This window comes from Aotus nancymaae, unplaced genomic scaffold (assembly GCF_030222135.1).
Source record: "Aotus nancymaae isolate 86718 unplaced genomic scaffold, 86718_ANA_hifiasm-v0.15.2.pri h1tg000048l, whole genome shotgun sequence".
Classification (NCBI taxonomy): domain Eukaryota; kingdom Metazoa; phylum Chordata; class Mammalia; order Primates; family Aotidae; genus Aotus; species Aotus nancymaae.
The window spans coordinates 3100788-3111910 of NW_026988462.1; positions in this window are offsets into that span (position 1 = coordinate 3100788).

Here is an 11123-nt window from a genome sequence, read left to right on the forward strand (position 1 = left end):
TACCATCCTACTCTTTTTTTGTACTTTTTCTTTGCTGCTTTAAGAAATTTTTCCTTTCCTCTTTGCTGGTTTAGATTTTATTTCTACTCTTTTGTATATGTATTCTATTTATACATTTTATTTCTACTTTTTTGGTAAGTGATTACTCTTACAATTTAACACACATTCTGGATATTAAGAAGACCTAAGTTAATCACTCTCTTGATCTTCTTCCTATACATACAAGACCATTTTACCTTTAATCCTCTCACCCCAGACCCCTGTCTAAAATGCAGTTCTCCGGCATAAATTTTAGTCCCCATGTTAGTTTGCTAGGTCTGCTGTAAAAAGGTACCACAAAGTGGGTGGCTGAAACAACAGAAATGTTTTGTCTCACAGTTCTGGAGGATGGAAGTCCAAGGTCAGGACTGGATTGTTCCTACTGAAGTCTGTGAGAGGAACTCTGTCCCATGCCTCTTGCCAGGTCTTAGTGGTTTTCTGGCCCTCTTGGCTGGTAGATGCATTGCCCCCATCTTTGCCTTCATCTTCACATGGCATTCTCCCTGTGAGGGCGTCTCTGTGTCCAAAGTTTCCCTTTTTATGAGGACACCAGTCGTTTTGGATTAGGGCTCACCTTAATGACTTCATTTTAGCTGAACTATTTTATCTACAATGACCCTATTTCCAAATTAGGTCATATTCTGAGGTCCTGGAGGTTAGAACTTTCAACGTATGAAATTTTGGGGGATACAGTTCAGCTCATAATATCCCCATACTTTGTTTTTACAGACTTCAAATTAGCCATTATGTTTAGATTTACTCATTTGCTTACCCAATATTTTGCTCACCATTGCTTCCTGTAGTTTACTTCCAGGTTCAATTTTCCTCTACCCCAAGTATATCTAGTTTTGATTTGTTTGCAGATGTCTTTGTTTTGTCTCTACTCTTATGACATTTTAGTTGGATCTAGAATTCCAGATTGACAATTATTTTCATATAGCACTTTGAAAATATTATTTCAGAGTCTTCTAGTTTCTTTTTTTACCATTGTGATGTCTGAAATAAATCTTTTTTTTTTTTTTCTCCCCAAGAGAAGGTCTTGCTCTGTCACCCAAGCTGGAGTGTAATGGCATGATCATAGCTCACTGCAGCCTTGAATTCCTGGACTCAAGTGATCCTCTCTTCAGCCTCCTGAGTAGCTGGAACCACAGGTTTGTGCCATCGCACCTGGCTATTTTGTTTTTAAATTTTATTTTTGTAGAGACAGTGTTTCATCATATTGCTCAGGCTAGTCTTGAACTCCTGGATTCAAGTGATCTTCCCACCTTGACCTCCCAAAGTGCTGGGTGTGAGCCACTCCACGTGGACAGTCTGAAATTAATCTTATTGTGATTTCTTCATAGATGATATTTAATTAATTCTTTTTTTTTTGGACGGTGTTAAAGTTCTGTTGTTTGCTGCAGTTAAACCGCACTGTGTCTAGATGTGGATTTATTTTATTTTCCAAAAGATTCATTGTTGTCTTGAGTCTACAGAATCATGCCTTTTGTCATTTCCAGCCTTATGTCTTAGAATGTTGCTTTTGTCCTGTTTTCTTTTTTCTTTTTTTTTTTTTGAGACTGAGTTTTGCTCTTGTTGTACAGGCTGGAGTGCAATGGCACCATCTTGGCTCAGTGTAACCTCCGCCTCCCGGGTTCAAGTGCTTCTCCTGCCTCAGCCTCCCGAGTAGCTGGGATTACAGGAGCCCAAGGGTGGCATCCTTTACTATCTTGACTTCTTTCACCATAGATTAGTGTGACTTGCCTTTTAGCTGTATAAAAATGAAGCCATGCTCTATTTCTCTTTCACTCAACATTACGTTAGTGAAATTCATCCATGCTGTACGTATTGTAATTTATTAATTCTTATCACAGCACAGTACTCCGTTGTATGCATTCCACCTAGAACTTTCATTATAAGCATGTTGGATCCCCTCTCCTGTCTTCCGTATCACTTAACTTCTCTTTCATATTTTCTTTCTTTTAATTCTCTGTGCTTCATGCTGTGTAAATTCCTCAGCTCCTCCTTCATGTTCACTGAGTCTCTACTCAGCTACCTCAAATTTGTGGCTTAATTCATCAGTTGAATTTTTTATTTCAGTGACAATCTTTTTTCATAAATTTAGAAGTTCTATTTGACCCCCCTTAAAATATACTTGTCCTGTTTTCAGAATGTTTATCTATATGTTTAATTTTTAAATTTTGTTTTTAAAATTAATCAAATATATTTATTTACACTCAAACGGCTCTGTTAAATGAAACTCTAGAGGATCTAATCCTGATATTTGCTATATATGCAGATTTTTGTTCTTGGTGCATTTTTTTTTTCTTGTGAATTTTACAGTCTTGAATTGACAGCTGATTTTCCAGTGGGATTTTACATCTGGGACTGCAGTGCAGTCTTGTTGGAGGAATCCTCTTTGGAAAGGTTTTATGTATTTTTCTTCCCGGACCCTCAAAGGTATCCTAAGACTGGGGCTAGCTTTTCTATTAATTTGTTGGATTTCTTGGATTAAAGTTTTCTGGAGTATGCAGCTTGTTATATATGTATGTATATACTCTAACATATGTATATTTTATATATATATACAGACACACACATATACATGTATACATATATATGTATATTGGGGTTGAGTAAGGTGCAAGTGCTGGTTCTGAATCCTCAGGGGATATTTCCCCTTCCCCCTCAGAATCCAATAATGAGACAGACAACAATCTTTACCCAATAAACTATTTGTGATCCAGAGAAATTTTAAAAGTGATACAGTCCTGTGATGTACACGACCAGGGCACCGGTCTCCAAGACAAAAGAAGTGAGCACTGAAACCCAAGAATGAGTCCCAAGACTGGGACTGTAGAGAGTCTTGTTGGAGGAATAGGGCAGAGAGAACCTACACATTAGGCAAGGACTGGGAACGGGATATCAGAGAGCAGAACAACCTATGAGCAGGTGAAGCGGAAGGGGCGGTTCTGGGGCTAATTTTCATTGCTGTGAGCACTCGCCCTGGGATCACATTCAAATCCTCCTTATGCCAGACTGGAGCCCTTTCCTGGACTGGGCCAGGTTCTTAACTGCACAGAATCTGGCCAGTCTGCATTTGCAAAATTTTGAATTACAGGAAGTTGTCTTCAGCACCGTCCTTTTGTCTGTTCTGTCATTTCCCACCCCACTTGCTAGAGTGGCTCTCTTCCGCCGCCAGTTCAATGCCTCCCGGACAAGGGTCTTCACCTCCACTGCCTATGGGGAGTGGTTGAAGAGGCAGCCAACATAAATTAAGAAAACTAGACAGGATGGTGACTTTAGAGACGCAGAGCTCTGGGGGACGGGCTCCTCTACTCCAGCTTACTGTTGTTAAGTTCCAGCATCACTTGGGTTAAAAATTTGGATTAAAAAAAAAAAATCTAAAAATGTTGGCAACTCATTAAATTTAAAAATGTGCTTTGCTCACCAAAAACACAGCTGTGGCCACATATGGCCTGCAGGCCACTGGTTTCCAGCCTCTGCTCTGAGCTGCCTTTCAGAACCTTCCTGGGGCCTGAATCCCCTCATTTCATGGCAGCCCCCCTTCCCTCCAGGCCTGCTTGTCAAATAATACCTCTCACTGTCCATGTCATCTGCACTCTCAATTCCCCACCACACTCCCCATTCCTTGAGTGACCATGTTCGAACACATTCCTACTGGTGGTGAATTCTCCCATCAGTATGTCGGACCGAATCATAGTGTGTAACGTCGGTGGGGAAACCCAGGGAAGAGTATTTTGTCTGATGCATGTCGGGTGGGGTGTCAACAAGGTGTGGCCTTTGCAGCCACCCGCTCACAATCCTGCCTTTCTACTGACCAGCTGAGTGATCCTGTCAAGAGGCTTCATCTCTTGAAGCCCTGGTTTTCTTATGTGCACAATCTGGATAATCATCCCTGGCAGGGTTGTCGTAAAGCTATTTTAATTTCTGTTGTATACTCAATGCTTATTTTTGCTCAGATTGTAAGAATTCTGCAGTTGAAGGGGCCATTAGAAATCACCTGTCAGTCCCCTCACCATGCAGATGTAGAAATGAGAGGGTTTGGTTCAAGGAATTAACCCAAGGTCTCAGCTAGTCAAATTGAGAATTAGTTTGCAAAAAATGTTTTAATGATATATTTTACGGTAGAATTGGTTATAATATCCCATAGCTCACCCATGCAGCAATATGAATTAATTATTAAAGCAGGACGATTGCTCCAAAATCAATTAAAGTATTGGGGAGAGAAACTGGGTACTCACATTTCTTTCATTTATTATCTGTGCAACAGTCACTTAATCTTTCTAAGCCTCAATTTGGCATTAAGAAAAGGAATTGTGATAACTTCTTTGCCATCTGAGTATACTCTGAGTGCTACTGATATGTTATTTTACAAACTTGGAGCACACACATGGTTTCGTCATCTCTTAAAAAATGAAAACTGGCTGGGCAAGGTGGCTCACAACTGTAATCCCAGCACTTTGGGAGGCCAAGGCGGGTGGATCACAAGGTCAGGAGTTCAACCCCATCTCTACTAAAAATACAAAAAAATTTAGCCGGGCGTGGTGGCATACGCCTGTAATCCCAGTACGTTGGGAGACTGAGGTGGGTGGATCACTTGAGCAAAGGAGTTTGAGACCAGCCTGGCCGATATGATGAAATCTCATCTCAACTAAAAATTAAAAAAAAATTAGCCAGGTGTGGTGGCATGCACCTGTAATCCCAGCTACTCGGGAGGCTGAGGCAGGAGAATCGCTTGAACCCAGGAGGTGGAGGTTGCAGCGAGCTGAGTTGGCACCACTGCACTGCAGCCTGGGTGAAAAAGTGAGACGCTTGTCTCAAAAAAAAAAATTAAAAAATAAAAAAATTAAAACAACATAAAATAACAAAAACTAACCCAAGATCATTATTAAAACATTTTTTTTTAGAGGCGAGGTCTGTCTGTGTTGCCCAGGTTGGCCTCGAATGCCGGGGCTCAGGCAGTCCTCCTGCCTTAGCCTCACAAGTGGCTGGGATGACAGGCCACACCACCACACCCAGCCCCGAGGTCATTCTTGACCAGCAGTAAGGCCAATATCTCCTTCTTAGGGCTACCCGTTCCCCCAACTGTTTAAAAACCTGAGGCTTATAGCGAATAAGGTGGGGGGTGGTAGGGGTCTTGCCGTTGCCACGGCTCCTCCTCGCCACGCCGTGTCATTGTCAGTGCCACCTCTAAGCCCCCAGAGACTTTCTACAAGTTTGGGAGGAATGGCCGCCTGGGCACGCACAGCTCTGTGGACGCTCGGTTGTGGCAGATCTCAGAACTGGGCGAGATCTCAGTTCCCACTTGCTTGTCTGAGCCGCACGTCCACTGTCCCAAGTGGTGGCCCTGGTAGGGAGGACGCCGGTCCAGCACCGTCTGACAGAGGATGCTGACCCGATGCGGGCTGAGCTCTGTGCTCATTACCGCGAATCTCGGAGGGAGGACCCAGCCCCTGCCTTCCTTGCGCTCCTGAGCTTACGGCTTTCAGAGCTCAGCTGTTTCTGCTCTTCCGACCGCCCTTCCAGGAGGCAAGAGGCACCTGGGGAGCACCTGTGTCAGCTCTTCCTCCTCTCAGGGGAACCACAAACATCACCGTCAGAATACAGAGGGCTTGAGTTCTGCCCCTTTGGTAGATTCTAGGGCCAACTGCCCTCCTCCCAAGGACCTGAATACCTACAGGAAGGCCCTCCTCTGAGTGCTGTTGGGACTTACCCTGTGGAAGTTGATACAAGTAACTTGTAGAACATGCTGTCACTGAGCAAAACCAAAAAACCCAATGCAAATTAAAGTTCCCTAGAGCCCTCTTGATGCATGTAGGCATCATATTGTATTAGGCATTTAAAAAAAATCTGCAGTGAATGCTCTAATTCAGATGGAATGTGAAATCAGCTGGTGGCTTCAGAACCCTCCAAGGAGCCGGACCTTCCGGGAAACCCTGAAATCCTTTTTTGGCTAGACTGGCTCCAGCTGGCTCTCATTTGCATATGAAATTGAGGGTGCTTCAACATCCTCCGAGCCAGGTTGTGCAACTCTCAGCTGGCCTCCCTTGTCACCGAGAAACAGGGGCCCAGCCTGGAGTCAGGGCCTGGAATTGCTTCCCCTGGGGCTCGGCCAGGCCTTCGAGTTAGCATTTGCGCTTTCTTCCAACAGAGTTGAGCAGCCCCCCAGAGCCAGTCCCTGTGCCAGAATCCAGACAACCACTAGATCCGTGGTAGATTACTACAAACGACGGAGGTTAATTTTCTTTGTTTAGAATTCTAGCAAGATTGACCATTTAAGAAAAAAAAAAAAAATCAGAGCTCAGTGAAATCAAACCAAGGATTAAGTGAAAACACCAGCAAACAAAATCGATAAATCAGTAACTTAAAGACAAAATCGATAAATCAGTAACTTAAAGAACGAACCTTTGAGGCCTGCTGCCTGGAGTGCTTTGCCAAGTGACGTAAGGGTCAATGACTTCTGATGCAGAAGAAAAGTTGGGAATGATTTTCCTTAGCGGGAATTCATTTATTTTGCGTGTGCGCGGACAGTGAAGGGCTGAAAGCGATGCTATATCGCCCCCTAGTGCTAAATACACGCATATTATCTATGCTGCTTGGGCTCCGAGATTGCCACCGCCTTCTCCAAATAAAGCCAATCAGCGCACTTGGATGAAATCTAACGGCAACAAATCACCTGTGACGAATACTGAATACAATTATTCCAAGACTTTCCATGCCTTCTATTTTATTTTAGTTTTTATTTCTCATCTTAAACTTTTATTAAAATATATTTGACTGATTAAAGCAAACATAGTAACCATGTCTAATATATGTGGAAATAAAATTATTGGTAAGAGCAGCACAAAGATCGGAAGGCAAAGATTGCATTATCTTGTTGTAATGTTCGTATATTATATTATACATGAATCCATAACATACCAAGGAAATGATGCCAGGAAAGCATATCTAAAAGAATACTATAATTGTGAAGTATTCTTTTTTAAATTTTAACTTTTTCCAGATTTATTAAGGTATAGACAAGTGAAGTTGTATATATTTATGGTGTAACATTCAATGTTTTGTGATTAAATCAAACTAACATATCCGTCTCCTCACATACTTATGCTTCTTTCTGTGGTGAGAGCATTTAAGATAGAATCTTTTAGCGCCCCCCCCCCCGCCCCCCTCCGCCTTTTCCTTTGAGACAGAATCTCCTCTGTTGCCCAGGCTGGAGTGCAGTGGCACGATCTTGGCTCACTGCAACCTCTGTCTCCCAGGTTCCAGCAATTCTTCTGTCTCAGACTCTCGAGTAGCTGGAACTACAGGCGCCCAGCACCACTCCTGGCTAATTTTTGTATTTTTAGTGGAGACGGGGTTTCAGCATGTTGGCCAGGCTGGTCTCGAACTCCTGACCCCAAATGATCCACCTACCCTGGCTTCCCAAAGTGCTTTGATTACAGGCATGAGCCACTGCACCTGGCCGGCAATTTTCAAATATACATTGCTATTATTAACATTTATTAACTATAGCCACCACGCTGTATAATAGCTCTCCAGAATTTATTCCTCTGGTCTAACTAAAACTTGGTACTCTTTAACCAACATCTTCCCATTTCTTAGTCCTGTGACTCATTGCAAATCAAACGACAAAAATCCTTGAAGAGTAAATAGCAAACTTTCCTAAAAATTCCCAGTGGACTCTTTCTCCCTAAAAACCCTAATTGTTGCTTTCTTTCTCCAAAAGCAAGAGAAGGGTGGGGCTTTCTGAACTGGCTCGGGGCACTCTCCCTCCTGCTCGTCCAGAGACTTTTCTCTCTTGGCTTATTTCACTTAACATTGTATTATGTCCTCCAGGCTCACCCATGTTGTTGCAATTGTTGCAACACACAAGATTTCCTTTCTTTAGTGGCTGAATAGTATTTCATTGTGTATTTACACCGTATTTTCTTTATTCGCTCTTCTGTTGCTGGACACTCAGGTTGATTCCCTATTTGGCTACCGTGAGTAATGCCGCAGTAAACACTGGCATGTAGGTATCTCTTTGACATGCTGATTTCATATCTTTTGGGCATACAGCAAGTAGTGGGACTGCTGGATCATATGCTAGTTCTATTTTTAATTTTTGGGGAACCTCCATGCTGTTTTCCATACCGGCTTTGCCTGTTTATGTTCTCACCAACAGTGTACCTCCTTGCCAACACCTGTTATTTGTTTTTTTTTGGTAACAGCCATACTCACAGGTGTGGGGTAATACCTCATTGTGGTTTAACTACTTGCATTTCCCTGACAATTAATGGTGTTGAGTATTTTTTTTTCCACATGCCTACCTTCTAATTTCTATGTCTTAATTGCACCGATCATGGAAAAGGAGTAAGAGGATTTGGGGAACTCACAATGTATTTGGGAAGTTGGATTGCATGTGAAATGCAGGAAGTGAGCAAGAGGACACAAAAGTCTGGATGAGCAGGAGGGAGACTGCCCGGAGCCAGCTCAGAAAGCCCCACCCTTGTCTTGTTTTTGGAGAAAGAAACAATTCGAGTCTGCAGGCAGAGAGAGTCTAAAGCGAATTTTTAGGAACTTGTGCTATTTACTCTTCAAGGATTTTTGTCGTTTGACTTTCAATGAGTCATAGGACTAAGCTAGATCTTAAATCAGTAGCAAGCAGGCCACACTTCATTGGGGTTACACATTAAAATATGACATTTCATGCTGTTTCAATATTTTTGGTAGCTGCGTGAGTGAAGGACTAGAAGGGATAAACGTGTCGGAAGAACAGTGGGATTTATTTATAAACACTGACGAATATCTACTGGGCCTTCCTTATGTGCCGAGCACCTTCCTAATTGTGCCCTAATGGAAGAGAAAATGGAACTATCATGCACGTCTGGGAGAAGGGGGAGTGAAATGAGATGGAAAGAAGGTTAACTGAGGTGACAAGGCCAGTGACAGAAGTAGAAAGTTAATGAGCCAGGAGCCCTTATAATGGATCCCTGGCCAGTGTCTGCTTCCTCCCTTCTCTGGGGCACTGCTTGATGTCAGCACCACTGCAGGCCAGGACATTTTTTTTGAAAAGCAATGTGAGTTTCTCTATGAGATTTGCAAATACATGTCATATTTAAGTCAAATAAGCTGACTTTTTTCCCCATGGAACTGTATTATTAGTAAATATCAAATATGACTGTTGTGTAGCTCTGTGCCGACTTTCCAGCAATTTAGTAGTTTCTGAATGGCTATGATACTGCCCAGTCATTTTTCCACCCATTCACTCATCCACCCACTCATCCACCCATCAGCCCATCCATCCATCCATCCATCCACCTATCCATCCATTCACCTACCCACCCACCCATTCTTTCATCCATCTATTTACCTGCCCACCCATCTATCCCATCCACTCATCTTTCTATCCACCCATCCACTCATTTACGTATCCACCAATCCACCCAACATTCATCTAACCATCCATCCATCCACCCATTTTCCATCCAATCATCTAACCATCCATGCACCCAACCATCCATCTATCCACCCACCCATTCACTCATCCACCCACCCACTTATCCGTCCATCCATACATGCATCTTTTATTCTTCAAGTATTCAAGTATGAGTCAGGCAGTCTGTTAAACATTAAATATTTACTGGTGCTCAGTGCTTAGGAGACACAGGGCAGTTTTTCATGGTTATTTAGCACCATCCCCTAGTGCGGTTCTAATGATAGGGAGGGAGTAAATTATCATGAGATCTGGTTGTCCAAAGTATGTAACACCTTCCTCCCATCTTGGTCCTGCTTCCGTCATGAAAGACGCCTGCTTCCGCTGTGCCTTCTACCATGAGCAAAAGCTCCCTGAAGCCTCAATAGAAGCAGATGCTGCCGTGTTTCCTGTACAGCCTGTGGAACTGTGAACCAATTAAACCTCTTTTCTTTATAAATTACCCAATTTCAGGTATTTATGTATAACAATGTGAGAACAGATCTTTCGTCCATTGCTTATCTGCTGTGAACCTTGTTTTGGTATCTAAAAAGCAGTGATAGCAATACTTCTTTGCAAGGACTCCATGAGGCAGTATCCTCATAGATTTCTTTGCTCCTAATATAACATCTGCAACATAGTAGGTGCTTGTAATAGTTTCTACTGCTGCTGTAACAAATTATTACCTCGTTGCTTGAAACAACACAAATTTATTGCCTTATATTTCTGTAATTTAGAAGTTCCAGCGTTGGTTTAGTTAGAAGTCTTCACTTGGCTCAAACTCATGTGTTGACAGGGCGGTGTTCTCTTCTGGAAAGTCCAGAGGTGAATCAGCTTCCTTGCCTTTTCCCGCTTCAAGAGGCTGCTCATGCTCCTTGGTTCATGGCCCCTCCTCCATCTTCAAAGCCAGCAACATCGCCTCTCTCTGACTTTCCTCTCTGGTCCCATCCTCCTCTTCTGATTCCTGACTCTCTTCTGATTCCTTGTCTGCTTGTAAATGGATTACACTGGGCCCACTCAGAGAGTTTAGGATAATCTATTTTAAAGTGAGCTGATTAGCAACCTTACTTCCAGCTGCAACTTAATTCTCCTTTTCCATGGGGTACGGTTTGGCTCTGTCTTCCCAGCCAATCTCATCTCCAATTATAATCCCCACGTGTTGGGGGAGGGACCTGTAATCCCCACGTGTGGAGGGAGGGAGGTGGCTGGATCACGGGGGTGGTTTCTCCCATGCAGTTTTTCTGATAATGAGTGAGCTCTCAGGCGACCTGAGGGGTTTCTAAGCATCTGGTATTTCTCTCTCCTGCCGTCCTGTGAAGAAGGTGCCTTGCTTCCCCTTTGCCTTCCACCATGATTGTCAGTTTTCTGAGGCCTCCCAGCCACGTGGAACTGTGAGTCAGTTAAACTCTTTCCTTTATAAATTATCCAGTCTTGGGTAGTATCTTTATAGCAGTGTGAAAATGGACTAATACGCCGTGTTACCTGACGTTATTTCCAGGTTCTGGGGATTAGGATGTGGACATCTTTGGGAAGGTCATTATTCTGCCTGTCACAGTGCTCAATTAAGATAATTCATTATGATTATCATTTAGATATTCAGAAACTAAGCCATGTCTGACTGGTTTCA